At 39.0% G+C, this 14,564-nt stretch overlaps 1 long non-coding RNA gene across 1 annotated transcript in view; it reads right to left on the bottom strand.

The window, feature by feature from the left end:
- LOC136842126 (uncharacterized) overlaps nucleotides 1-12,960 on the bottom strand; it is a 27,329-nt gene extending 14,369 nt beyond the window's left edge. The window contains exon 1 of the long non-coding RNA XR_010854183.1: nucleotides 12,818-12,960. This is a non-coding gene — a long non-coding RNA (uncharacterized lncRNA). The remainder of the gene's footprint in view (nucleotides 1-12,817) is intronic.
- Nucleotides 12,961-14,564: the final 1,604 nt, after the last annotated feature.

Below are 14,564 nucleotides of genomic sequence, written 5' to 3'. Positions count from 1 at the left end.
CGTCGAAATTGAAAGACTCCAGCAAGAAAACTTGGCCAAGGACACGTACATCAGATCCTTGGAAGCGAAAATCAACGTTTTTAAAGAAAAACAGGAGAATGATACACTGAAGGAACGCAATCTGATGACTAAGGAAAAGGAAATGCTCAAAAGAAAGAGGAATGTAGTAAAACTGGAGACGATATTAGAAGAGTCTGCACCAGAAAGCAAAGTCGGAAAGAAAAGGGCTCTGGATAAAACCCGATGTCTGAGGAAACCTCAGATCGATTGTAAAGCCCTCTACCGACGACTGGACGCCATTGAGGAAGGGCTAACTGAAATGAGAGCATCGGAACAGCATTCGGCTGCCACCAAGAGACCCTCGAAATCCCAGGCTAAAACTCAGTCAGTTAAGAAACCCATAAACAGAGAAGAGCTGCATCAGAAAATGAGACTGGAATCTGCAGCCAGGCTCCAAAAACTGGAGCAAGAATCTAAATTCGTAAGAAATCTCTATAAGATAAACTCTGTCACTTAAGGACCTGCAGTTTTAGGACGACGAATGGCCTGCTTGCAGAAGAAGGAAGACAGGACATATGTGATGTTGGAACAGAAGGAACCTGAGTTTTGTGATGGACATCGTTCCTGGATAAAGCTGCGGAAGCATCTCTGCACGATGGAGAGACTACAGCGACTGGTGGGAGTGGCGGCAAGTGCCCGAAGAATGGACTGCCACATGATACCCCTGCAACGGGGTATTAATGCCCAATCACATATGCTTGTAAGGCAACCACTGGCGCGCGTAAAAACCCGTAAGTTTCATGCCTTGCTTCATATGTGAACTGGGTTATGCATTGCATAACCAGTTTTGCATATACTAACCGTGGCAACCTCTGGCGCGGCGTAAAACCCGTAAGTTTAATGCCATTTATATATGCAAAATGGGTTATGCAAAGCACATTGGATCAAATTCTTGCATATAACAGTGGCAACCTCTGGCGCGGCGTAAGAACCCGTAAGTTTAATGCCTTCTACATATGCAAAATATTTGGTCCCGTTGTGGCAGGGGCACTAAGTCATCGAAGGGCGCACCATCAGGAATAGCTGGAATTCACCATCGTGCGATCTGGAGATTGGAAGCTTCCCGTCTGTAGCAAAGAAGTGATTGGAGCGAACGTTTCTAACAGTGAGCAGAGAAATGGCTATCAAGAAATCACCTGTTTTCCGTCAATGGCAGAGGAATGATCTGGAGGTTCTTCACTGACTGACTGGCAGGGGTCTCATGATGTAGGGTCATATGACTGAGGATTCCATCTCTCTTGGCTAGCTGATGGAGCTGAGAATGGGGAAGGGTCCACCCCTGGCAAAAATAAACCCCCATTCAATGATGCTCTGTTGGCGAGGATGCCCCAGGGGTGAGATCGCCTACGATCAGTAAAGGCCCAGAAATTTATATATATATATATATATATATATATATATATATATATATATATATATATATATATATATATATGTATATGTATATATATATATATTATATATATATACTATATATATATAATTATTATATATATAATATATATATTATATATATAATATATATATATATATATATATATATGTGTGTGTGTGTGTGTGTATACTTGTGTGTGTGTGAATACACACACACGCACGCATACACACATATATATAAGTATGTATGTATACCACACACAGACACACACACTCACATATATATATATATATATATATATATATATATATATATATATATATATATATATATATATATATATATATATATATATATATATATATATATATATATACCTATTAAACATACAAATAATGCTATAACTTCCTTTTAACACAACCTGACGTGTGCTAAACGCCTGAACTTTCCTCTTCCTGGTATCAATAGGATTAACTCAGCAACAGACTAAGTTAGAAGATAGATTAAAAGATTATCAGCAAGAATCTCAGTGATCCATGGAGCGTCAACTTCTATATGTTTTTTTTTTACGTTACGACAGAAAGTTACAAGGAAGACAAATGAATAATTAGATCAAAAGAAAACAGACAAATCTCCCCGTGAGAACTTCTTAAAGAGCTAGAACTCAGGGATGGATGAAGAACATTGTCCATTTTCACCCTCAGAATACTCGTTCCTGGCCGCCAACGTGATGGGGTCAGGTGTTTCAATATCACTTAAGCCAGGACCCGTGGCCCACTAAACTATATCCTCAATACAGATGGACAATTTACGAATATTGGTCACTAAAATTTGGCGTAGGGCGTCCTGGGGTAATTCTAAATCGTCTTGTTTAGCCTGTTGTAATAAAATAAAGTATCATCTTGATTTCTCTGGAAGAGGATTTAGTTTTTAGTTTTCTGAATAGAAAACTAATGGGTGCGACTTTAGTATGATATCTACCGGGCTATTTGCGGTACTGCATCCGTTTCAATTACCATCTCCAGCATGTCCTAGAAGATGTTGGTTTTTCCAGATATTCTTTTCACGATTCTGTACTGAATCTTATGAAGTTCTTCCTTATCTCATTCCACTTTTCTCCCCTCAGGTTTCTAAGTTGGGGAAGAGAAAAAGGGATTATCTCACTTTCAAACTGTACGTAGCAATTCGCAGCTTTCCAAAGGTTTCTTTAAAGCCTGACAGGTGGCACAGTTATGGTCAATTATTTTCAAGAAGAAGAATTAGAAACTAAACCTAGGATACTCACTTTTCGTATTAGAGTACTGTATTCTTAGAATATAAAATCGTAATTAAACTAAATTACATCACAATTCTTGATATGAAATAGATATTAAATAACTAATTTCACTATAATAGAGGAAATTTTTCCTTATAATCATAAATTATAATTAAAAATCATTTAAAAGATGATATCCCTTCGACACCAAGTCATTATTTTGTTGACACTTGAAAATTAAGTTTTGATAAACCCTATAGTGATATTCGAATTCGACTCAAAATTTGTTATCCCTACTTCCTCGTTGAATACTGCTATACTCGGCAGTATGTAGTGTGTCCTGGCCCTTAATCTGACAAATAATGTGCGAGTATTCCCTTCTTAATTGCTGGCTAAGGCTGATTTCACTATAAGGCCAAGGCCAGGATAGTTATTGCTTTTACGAACTTATTTCGCGTAGATCAGATTTCTCTCAGCCTATTCCATCTGTTCACGACTAAGTTATGCATGAATTAAATATCCAACCGACCGTATGCCCATTTTTTTAATAACTTTGATGTCTGGTTGCAGGAATAAATAAAGGATATGCTAGGTAGTGATGCTAACTAGCCTAACTGTAATGGTATGCAGTGACGTTAAATTACTCATGAAACAGTACAAGTTACGCTTGATTGAATTTTGCATTGAAATTTCGTTTATGCCAATGGAAATTTTGATGTGCTTTGAACAGTTCTTTTTTTGACATTCCACGACGTCGGAAATGCCATCCTTAGCCTATCCTTCCAACCTTAAAACCAGGGTTTTGAAATGGGATAAGTGAGTGGAAGGGGGTTTTTCTAAACAGAAGCTCCGCACGGACTATTACCTTGGAAATTGGGTTTTCCTATACTTTTAGTGTTGCTGATGAAGGAGATGGTGTTGTTTATTGGCGTCAATTATCATTAACCTCACATCTCTATCAGGGACCCTTTGGGACTGGGGCTGTGGGTTTTGGGTGGAGTCAAAGACGGGGAGAGAGAACGGACGTGTTATTGTCATGGTTGCCACCCTGGAATGATTCCGTGCATGTGGTAGCCATATGTGCGATAAGGGATTGGCTAAGGAAACCTATTATAAAAGAAACTATGCTAACCTACCCTAACAGGCCATGTTACTTAGATTGGGGCTCCGCCTCCTGGACCCCAGGTGAAGGAAACTCCACTTTTTACCAAAAGTTCCCCTTTAGTGCCAACGATGTGCGATTGCATTCCAGGATGGCCAGCATACAATAACATATCAGTTCTGAGGTTAATTACAGGTTACATGCAGTCGGCCGCCAAAAAATAACAGGAAATTCTTGGTAAGCAACCGAAATACCATAGAAAAACCTAAATTTCCAAGGTAATAAGCCGTGCAGAGTTATACTATAGTTCTACCTAATTGAATTTTGCATTGAAATTTTGTTTAGACCAGTGGAAATTTTTTTGTTTCGAACAATCCGTTTTTGACATTCCACGACGTCGGAAATACCTTGTTAACCCCTTATCCCCGCCAACCCAAAAACCAAGGTGTTTAGGTGGGATAAGTGAAAGAGTAATAATGTGAAAATGGCAATCCCTTGGATATAACCCATAGCTTAGTACCATAAATTAGGCTTTAGAGGATATAACCCATAGCTTAGTACCATAAATTAGGCTTTAGAGTGAAATGCAGGGATGCATCCTAACCTAACCTAACCTTGGGACCGGTCCTACTGCACCAAGAGGGATGAACCTTACCTGGAGTACCACAATGCATATGGCAGTGGTATGGCCTCTACAAGGATACTTCCTCCTTTCAACATCATAAAATTATATAACATTCCCTTGTCAGTAGTCACCAGTTCTAGATGGGAAATGATAGATATAGGGGGTAGCTGGGGGGAGTTCGCGTCATTTTGGCTCTAAGTCATGTAGGCTGTAAGCACGTTTATGTGCAAAATGGGCGATGTGTTTAGTACCAGCCTCTTGGGGATGTAGACGTAAAACATAGAATAATGATGGTAAATACCATAAATATAATGGTAAAACCATGAACATAACCTCTTACGTTGTTTTGGATGTTACAGCCTAAATGACTTACGGCTGAAATGACCAGGACCAGCTGGGGGTGGGGCAGTTACTTAAAGGATTTCTGACAAACAATTTTGTCAAAATTATTTTAAACACCTTTTAAGGTGTTTAGAATAATTTTGACTATAATTCAGTGATATCAGCATTTTTATAAATCTCACTTTTACGTGACCTAAAATGAACTTACTTAGCGTCATTATCTGAGTAATCACAGTGAAGAATATAAAGAAAAATCACATTTTATAAGGTGAGGATAAAATAACAATTTTCTTGAGTGTAAATCTTGGTTCTGTATTTTGTTCGAAATACAGTGTACTCAAAACCCTGACCTTTATCATGACTGCTGCCCACATTGTCAGAATTAATTAATGAAATCCAAATTTCTTCACAGACAGATTATCTACACCTGATACCTGCTTGATCTCGGACCACTTGATCATTCAGTTTTGTTATGGCTATGCTATGCACCCCCTACTCAGTGCGCGTTGTTGCATTAAAGAGCCCCGGCTGATTCTCTTTTTCGAAATGAGGTTACGTGAAGTTCAGACATCAGCTGGTGTTGGGCCTTTTCCGTTCGTTAGATCTAGTTTGGTTACTACTCAAGGTAAATAGTTGCCTACATTATTCATGCCTTTGAGTATCTAAAATGGTCCCAGAAACTGGCACTTATTTTAGTCCTTCTAACCTCCTTTGGTATCTAGGTTATTAGTTTGGTGGTTCTTGCCTGCACGTCTTCTGATCTTGATGCGGCCTCTGTCCAGGATGGCGCCCAGAACAACATGCTCAGTGCATTTTATAAAGAGCAGTATTGTCTCATTTTCCTGTTAGTAAAGAGATGTTTAATGTATCCGGATATTTTCTTTGTACGCTCTTCAACTTTGATCCCATGCTTAGTGGGTTGTTGTCGCTAATGGCAACGGCTCCCAGATCTTTCTCTTGATTATAACTCTGTACCTCCTTACCAAACAGGTTAGAGTTGGTATTCTTATCTTTTAACCAGTGTGCATGACTGCCTTTTTCTAGGTCTGAGGTCACTTGGAATTTCATTGGGAATTAACATATCTGTGCACGTCTAATGCAAACTGTTCAGCAGTTGTACTGATATCAGCATTGATACCGATTTTTGTGTTGCCAAGAAACTTGCTTATTTTGTTTATATAGATAAGAAAGAGAAAAGTAGCAAGCAGTGAACTTTGAGGTATACCACTTGTGACTTGTTATGAAGCCAGTCTTGTGTTCAATCTCTGCTACTTAGATTTCTGACTTTTGCCATTGATCCTCCGTTTTGTGGCACCTTTTCAGAAATCCAGAGAATATACCTGTTGCTCTACTTTTATTGTAAGTACTAAACATATCCTGGAACAAGTCTGAAAGGGTGGTTAAGAAAGATTTTCTTTTACGAGATCCAAACTGGCTATCTGGAAAATAAGATTGTTTGACATGAATTTCACATGATATTGTTTTTTGTGATATATATTCAAGTATCTCCTCTTACAGAAACCAGGCCAACAGCCCTGTGGTTCCCTCAATCATCCTTAAACCTGTTCTTGAATATTGGTGCAATACTTTGCATTTTGCAATTCTTGACTGATTTTTTTTTTGTTAATCTAAAGAAGCTGTACAGTCACAAAGCAGAGAAATATATTCTTCTGCATCTTTGATCACCCTTAGGTGGAATCTGTTTGAACGTGGGTGCAAGCCATGAGGACCTTATTTTCCTTTTTACATATTTTCCTGTTGTTTCCATTTTCCTTTGTGGCTGATTTCTTTTGTCCTTTCTATTTTCCTTAATATCTGATTTCTCTGTATATTATTGGGACACTAGGAAATTCAGAGATATAGTCCGCATTTTGCTTATAACATCATTTTTTTATTATAATTTATCAAAGGCTTTACTGTACAGTGAATTGGTACTAAAAATAAGTAAGTATACCTTAGTTTTACCAGACCACTGAGCTGATTAACAGCTCTCCTAGGGCTGGCCCGAAGGATTAGACTTATTTTACGTGGCTAAAAACCAATTGGTTACTTAGCAACGGGACCTACAGCTCATTGTGGAATCCGCACCACAGTATAGCGAGAAATGAATTTCTATCACCAGAAATAAATTCCTCTAACTCTTCATCAGCCGACCGCGGGAATTGAATTCCGGTCCACCGAATGACAGTCTGAAGCTCAACCGACTCAGCCAAAGAAGGGCGTGAATTGGTACTGTTTGCTTGCGCAGTTTCCCCTCTGATTTTCTTTTGCTCGGTAATTTTCCACCATTTTTCGTACGAGCCGTTTCCCACTTGTGAAAACCGTCTCAACAAAAGTTGTGTTTTCCATTTTTGTCGGAGCCGTTTCCCACTTGTGGTAACTGTCTCATCCAAATATGTGTTTTATGCCTGTCCTGATTATTTTAGCAATGACCCTGCTCAGCCCACTTGAAACCTTGCCCATCATCTCCTTTATTTTCTTGCTCTCCAGCCACTCCAAAGTCCCTCTTTTCCCTCTCGAGAAAGTGCCCCAGTGACTGGCTTGACCACCTGAATTTCATAAAATCAACCCCACTGCCACTTTGGCCGTTTATTTGCAGTTTCTATTTTTCCTGCGTCGTTGACATTTTCAGATCTTTTTATATTCTTCTGATTGATGGAGGAGGTTATAAAACTTTTTTATCACTTGATATTTAGATAGATAAATTGGCCGGGTCATGAAAATTTTCAAGGAAGGTAAAACTTAGTCATTTTTTTCTTTCTCGAATGAACCGTGAGGCCATGTTATCTTTTGTCAGGGTTAAAGAGCTCATATATATATATATATATATATATATATATATATATATATATATATATATATAAAATTATATATATATATATATATATATATATATATATATATATATATATATATATATATATATATACAGTATATATGCATGTACAGGTATTCGAATGTCAAGATGATGATTTGTGATAAAGAAAAAGGGATTTGTTTTAAATTTGTCAACATTTATTAGGATTACTGGCAACAGATTGTGTACAGTAATTATATATATATATATATATATATATATATATATATATATATATATATATATATATATATATATATAGATAGATAGATAGATAGATAGATAGATAGATAGATATTGTAAAACAGTGTTGAAAGTCACAAATATACTTCGAGACCTTCCCTCCCCATCGTGTCTAACCATTGCCATGCTTATACGCCCATGAAGTCTTTAAAAAGTATACCTTAGTTTTACCAGACCGCTGAGTCTTTAAAGGCTACACATGATGACTGGGAGCTAGGAAATTTTCCTTTCCATGAACGTCTGGTATTTGTAGCGTTAATAGGCCAAGTTGTTGTCGGGAAAGATTCATAAGGTTTATATTATATATTTATTTATATATGGCCGTGCAAATTGCGTGGCGCGATGAATAAGTCATAACCCAGTTGCAGAGTTCATAGCTGCTACATTGTTGCACACACACATTATATATATATATATATATATATATATATATATATATATATATATATATATATATATATATATATATATATATATATATATATATATTGTGTGCACTGTGTAATTTGTAAATCATCATTCGTTCTTTTGTCGTTTTTCATGTATGGTAAATTTGTTGTGGAAGATTTCTTTACAAGAACTTGCGCGTATTCTAATAATAATAATAATAATAATAATAATAATAGCTGGTATGCCAACAGTGGTTACCGGAGCGAGTCACTAGTTTACCGCAACGATTTCTATCCCGAACGAATCGTTCTGCGTGGAAAGCGATTTCCTTGGTGTATAGGAGGAAGTGATCTGTGCTGTGCTTGCTGAGCTTGTCAGCATCTCTCTCTCTCTCTCTCTCAGCAAGAACAAGACAAGGCAATTGATGTGTATGTGTGAGCGTTAAACCCCCTCCCCGACTTCCCATCCCACACACACACACACACACACACCGCCCCTCTGTCTATCCCGTTTTGAGCCGAGGAAAGTAATTGAGAAGTGGCGTTGCCGACAATAATTAAATATGGAATTCTTGCTTTCCCAAATCCCAAGGCTAAGTAGCTTAGAATAAATAGGATGTTTATAAAAATGGCGATTTAGGAGGCTCAGGGGTTCATCAAGAAACCCAACAAAGTACACAAGTTAGCTGGTATTGGATTCTTTTATAAGTATGAGAAGGAGAAATTCTCCTTTCGGCTTCCGATGAATATGTAATGTGTCGTATCCAGCCTTGTATACCTTATAATGCTAAGAAGATTATCATACATATTTTCAGACGATGACTTCCGTTTCTGCCGTTATAAAATCGGTCGCGTTCACAAGGATCAGGCCGCTGATTGAAACGGCTAGCGAGTGAAATGTTCGTATGCCATGGAAAAGGATACGGCTCTGCTACAAGCATTGCACCATATGATCAGGATCAGTTTAATCGCATATGAAAACTAAGGCAGCTAAAACATTTTGAAGAGGCGCCAAGTAGAATAAAGATATGGGGGTGCACACCAGATGGGTCTATTGACCCGTACAATAACGGATGTAGGCCTAACGTTTGGAAGTCAGGGAAAATTAAGTCAGGAATACGATTTGAAATGAGTTGGCAGATTGTGGAAAAACTTTTGCGTTTCTGTTTTTTAATCTGGATTCTAATAAGAAAAACGTCACTTTGGGAAAGCATATTTATTGAAGGTTTGCAATATCTTCATTGTGTATCGTTTTGTGAATGGTTTAAAGGAGTAACATTGTTTCACAGCAGACTTCCATTGCTCTTGATTTTGTAATTCCTTGATGTAATGATCGCCATTCTCTCTCTTAATCTCACCATCATTCTCTCTCTCTCATTCTCACCCTCATTCTTTCTTTCTCACCATCACTCTCTCTTTCATTCTCACCATCATTTCTCTCTCATTTTCACCTTCACTCTCTCTCTCTCTCATTCTCACCATCATTTCTCTCTCTCTCTCTCTCATTCTCACCATCATTACTCTCTCTCATTCTCACCATCATTTCTCTCTCTTTCATTCTCACCCTCATTTCTCTCTCCCTCATTCTCTCTTATTTTTACCATCATTTCTCTCTCTCATTCTCACCCTTATTTTTATTCTCACCCTCATTTCTCTCTATCATTCTCACCATCATTTCTCATTCCCATCATTTCTCTCTCTCTCATTCTCACCATCATTTCTCTCTCTCTCTCTCATTCTCACCCTCATTCTCTCTCTCATTCTCACCATCATTTCTCTCTCTCTCATTCTCACCATCATTTCTCTCTCTCGCTCTCATTCTCACCATCATTCTGTCTCCACATTTTCTGTCCGCCCTCAGATCTTGAAACCTACTGCTGAGGCCAGAGGGCTGCAAATTGCTATGTTGATCACCCACCCTCCAATGATCACCCATACCAAATTGCAGCCCTCTAGCCTCACCAGTGGTTTTCATTTTATTAAAGGTTAAAGTTCGCCATGATCGCGCGTCTGGCAACGATATTGGACAGGCCACCACCAAGCCACGGTTAAAGTTTCACGGGCCGCGGCTCATACAACATTATACCGAGCCTACCGAAAGATCGATCTGTTTTCGGTGGCCTTGATGATTATACGGTGTATGAGCCGCGGCCCGTGAAACTTTAGCCACGGCCTGGTGGTGGCCGTGAATCTCTCTCTCTCCAGGAACAGTCAATGGCGCTATTTCAATCTTCAATCTGCTTTTTCTCTCCTCTTTCAGGCTTAGAGAGAGAGAGAGAGAGAGAGAGAGAGAGAGAGAGAGAGAGAGAGAGAACAGACAAAGCGACCAGATTAATGGCGTCTGAACTACGACTTCAAATCGCGATTCTTCATAACGGTTTTCGACGGACGCAGAGCTACGGACGCACAGACGGACGGACACACGGACAGACGGACAGACAACGCAAGTGGACAGAAATACAAGACAGAAGCCGACGGACAGACACGACAGACAGGCAGACACGACACTTGAAACGAAGTGAAAATTGAACCCAAACAGAGTCAGCGAGAAGGAAAGATGGCGGTCGGTTCATTTACGAAAACTATGAACAGAAACCTAATTGCAAATCTCTCTCTCTCTCTCTCTCTCTCTCTCTCTCTCTCTCTCTCTCTCTCTCTCTCTCTCCATCTAGATACGGTAAGATAATGTTCGTGCACCTTCCCGTTCTACATCCGCTAGGCCTAGTTCGCTCTCTTTTCCAGTTCCAAACTTCCACAAATCTACAATGCCCAGTTTTTTTTTTTTATTTACTCAATATAAAGTCTTTATATAATAATAATAATAATAAAAAAATATGGGTCTGAATGGAGATGATTTTATAGGTCTAGACCTATGCGTGCTCATTATTATTATTATATTATTATTATTATTACTCAGATGAATAATAATAATAATAATAATAATAATAATAATAATAATTGCTGCACGTCTTGTACGAAGCTAATGGTGAAATAATATACCGAATTATTATTCTTACGTACTTAGAAAAACAAGAGAAAAAGAGAGAGAGAGAGAGATCGATAACGGGTTACGTGAAAAAAAAAACTGTTATCGTAGGGGCGAAAGGTTGGGGAGGTGTGGATATATGTCGTGTTTAAGGGGGAGGAAGGCCAGAAGGTAGGGCTCAGGGGATTGGTATCTGTGGGGTATAAGGGGGAGACCAGCTGGAAAGCTAAACGGGGAGGGGGACTGGATATCTGGGGGTATAAGCGGCGGGAAAGCCAGCCAGATTGGGTGGGGATGGATACCTGGGGATACTGGGAGGGAGGCCACCGAACAAATCCGAGGCTGGGGAGCCAGTAAGCAACCCCCTCCCCCAGCACCCTACCCCGCCAGGCCTCCCCCCCCAACGCACTAAGGCCTAAATTGCTTTCATACCCTGGATACAATGACAACCCAAGCCAGTAAGATATACCGAGAGAGAGAGAGAGTTGAGAGAGGGAGAGTGAGAGATTGAAATTGAGGAGAGAGAGAGAGAGAGAGAGAGAGAGAGATTGAGAATTGAGGGGAGAGTGAGAGATTGAGAGAGAGGGATTGACGGAGAAGGAGGAAAAGGGGAGAGAGAGAGAGAGAGAGACTGAGGAGAGAGATTGAGAGAGAGAGAAAAAGAGAGAGAGAGAGAGAGAGAGAGAGAGAGAGAGAGAGAGAGAGAGAGCGGGTACTTGAATTTCAGAACGAAAAAAGCCACTAGAGCTGAACATTATAACGAGTTCATTTAAATTCCAGGCCTATATTTTCAGTCATCATAAAAATAATAAGTGTAATATATTACAAAGTCATTGTACATACACATTTTGTATGGAGAGAGAGAGAGAGAGAGAGAGAGAGAGAGAGAGAGAGAGAGAGAGAGATTAGCCGTCTTAAGTGGAAGCTTCTTTCTTGTGTTTGTCATTTCAAGTATAAGTCTATTCTAGTTATGTTATTGTCTAAGGGATGTTTTTCATGTAGTTACGTGCACATACATACACATACATACACATACACACATGCTGCATACACACACATACACATACATACATGTATAGGCCTACACGATCGTATTCTCAGTCACAAACATTTCCTATGTCGTAATTTGAATATGAACAGGACTGATTCTCGGGGGGTGGGGAGAATCTCTCTCTCTCTCTCTCTCTCTCTCTCTCTCTCTCTCTCTCTCTCTCAATCTTCTACAAAATGCTTCGGAAATCATTCTAATACTAAAATAGACGCGATGGCAAGACGTATTATCATAAATGACAAAAAATAAAGGTAATTCTGGAGTCTGAACCTTGGAGAGAGAGAGAGAGAGAGAGAGAGAGAGAGAGAGAGAGAGAGAGAGAGAGTCCAAACACGTGCTACACTTTCAGGATTAACCACGAGGCTCAGTCAACCCTGAGAATGAACACATTCGAGCGTCCTTCAAAATAATGCGCAGTACGCATACATAATTATACATACAAGGTGTATACATATATGATGAAAGCATACATAAATATACATACAAGGTGTATACATATATGATGAAACAATAAGGTCACTTAACACTTTACCCAATCAGGCATCGCCATCCACGGGTCACGAGAATATTAAGCCAATGAGCGACGTCCACCACGCACGAACTCTAAAGATACACTGACGAGTTGAAGTCGAAGGGTAGGAGCCTGGAGGTGGTGAGGCTGAGGTCCCGTTAGTCACCCCCTTCCCCCACGAGAATATTAAGCCAATGAGCAACGTCCACATCACACGAACTCTAAAGATACACTGACGAGTTGAAGTCGAAGAGTAGGAGCCTGGAGGTGGTGAGGCTGTGGTCCCTCTGGTCCCCTCCCCCCACCTCCATCCCCTCCCGCCAATCTCCATCACTCCCTCTCTTTCTCTCCACCACTAACCTCCCTAAACTGCTCTTTTTAATGGCGTGCATTAAGCTCTAACTTTTTTAACTTGAATGTAAAAGCAAGCGACAGAGAGAGAAAAAGAGCAGAGAGAAAGAGAGAGAGAGAAGGACGAGGGAGGGAGGAGGAGGACCCTCTCTCTCTCTCTCTCCTCTCTCTCTCTCTCTCTCTCTCTCTCTCTCAACCATACACCCGTCCCCATCGATGCCAGCGACTTGGAAAAAAAAATATTTTGCGACGCCCACTAAAGAATGAAATAAGATATATAAAATCTTAATATAACGATTGTTTTTTATTAGAATTGATTGTACATCATTTTGTTAACTCGAAATTTTATTCCTGATAAGTATAAACCTATTCTGCCGTACGGTTTTGCTGTGTTTATTTATCTGATTACAGCACTGCTGCACAGTAGGCCTAATATATATAAAATCTTAAAATGATTGTTTTTTATTAGAATTGATTGTATATCATTTTGTTAACTTCAAATTCGATTCCTGATAAGTGTAAACCTATTCTACTGTACGGTTTTGCTGTGTTTATTTATCTGATTACAGCACTGCTGCACAGTAGGCCTAATATATATAAAATCTTAAAATAACGATTGTTTTTTATTAGAATTGATTGTATATCATTTTGTTAACTCGAAATTTTATTCCTGATAAGTATAAACCTATTCTGCAGTACGGTTTTGCTGTGTTTATTTATCTGATTACATCAATGCTGCACAGTAGGCCTATTCAGTACATATCAGTGGTTCTTAACCTTTTTTATTACCACGGGCCCCCCATTCTAAGAGTGGGTCCTTCCCCCCACGTCCCCCTCCCCCTCGCATCTACGAGTAAAATTCCCTCCCAGATTTAAAGGAAAATAAAAAAAAAAAAAAGAGACGTTTCTATTCTTCTGGGAATGAATTAGTGAGATACTTGACACTGCTTCTTAGCGAGTCTTGTTTAAGAGAATAACGAATATAATTAGAGAATTTTCAATTTTCCCCTTGGGGCTCGTGCCCCCCTTGGAAATTACTGGCGGCCCCCAGATTGAGAACCACTGGTTTATATGTGTTTTCCGATAGTGCATTGCGATATTAACTCCTTCTGAAGTATACATTATGTATAAAAATCTTATTGTATGTAGAATCTTTCTATAATGAAATGAATAGTCAGACATTTTCCTAAAATAAACAATTATGGTACTAATTCAATACAGAAGTTTATTTAATAGCTATTTTTAATGGGATAAAGTATATTGAATTGAACTCTCTCTCTCTCTCTCTCTCTCTCTCTCTCTCTCTCTCTCTCTCTCTCTCCTCGATTGAGGAAATGCATAACGAGTTAAATAACCTTTACCAACGTGTTTTCAAATTTGATGAAAGTACATACAGCACTTATCTCTTATTCAAAAA

The sequence above is a fragment of the Macrobrachium rosenbergii genome, chromosome 9 (assembly GCF_040412425.1).
Source record: "Macrobrachium rosenbergii isolate ZJJX-2024 chromosome 9, ASM4041242v1, whole genome shotgun sequence".
NCBI lineage: Eukaryota > Metazoa > Arthropoda > Malacostraca > Decapoda > Palaemonidae > Macrobrachium > Macrobrachium rosenbergii.
The sequence above is the reverse complement of the archived record's forward strand: the minus strand, read 5'-3'. Positions and strand labels throughout refer to the sequence as shown.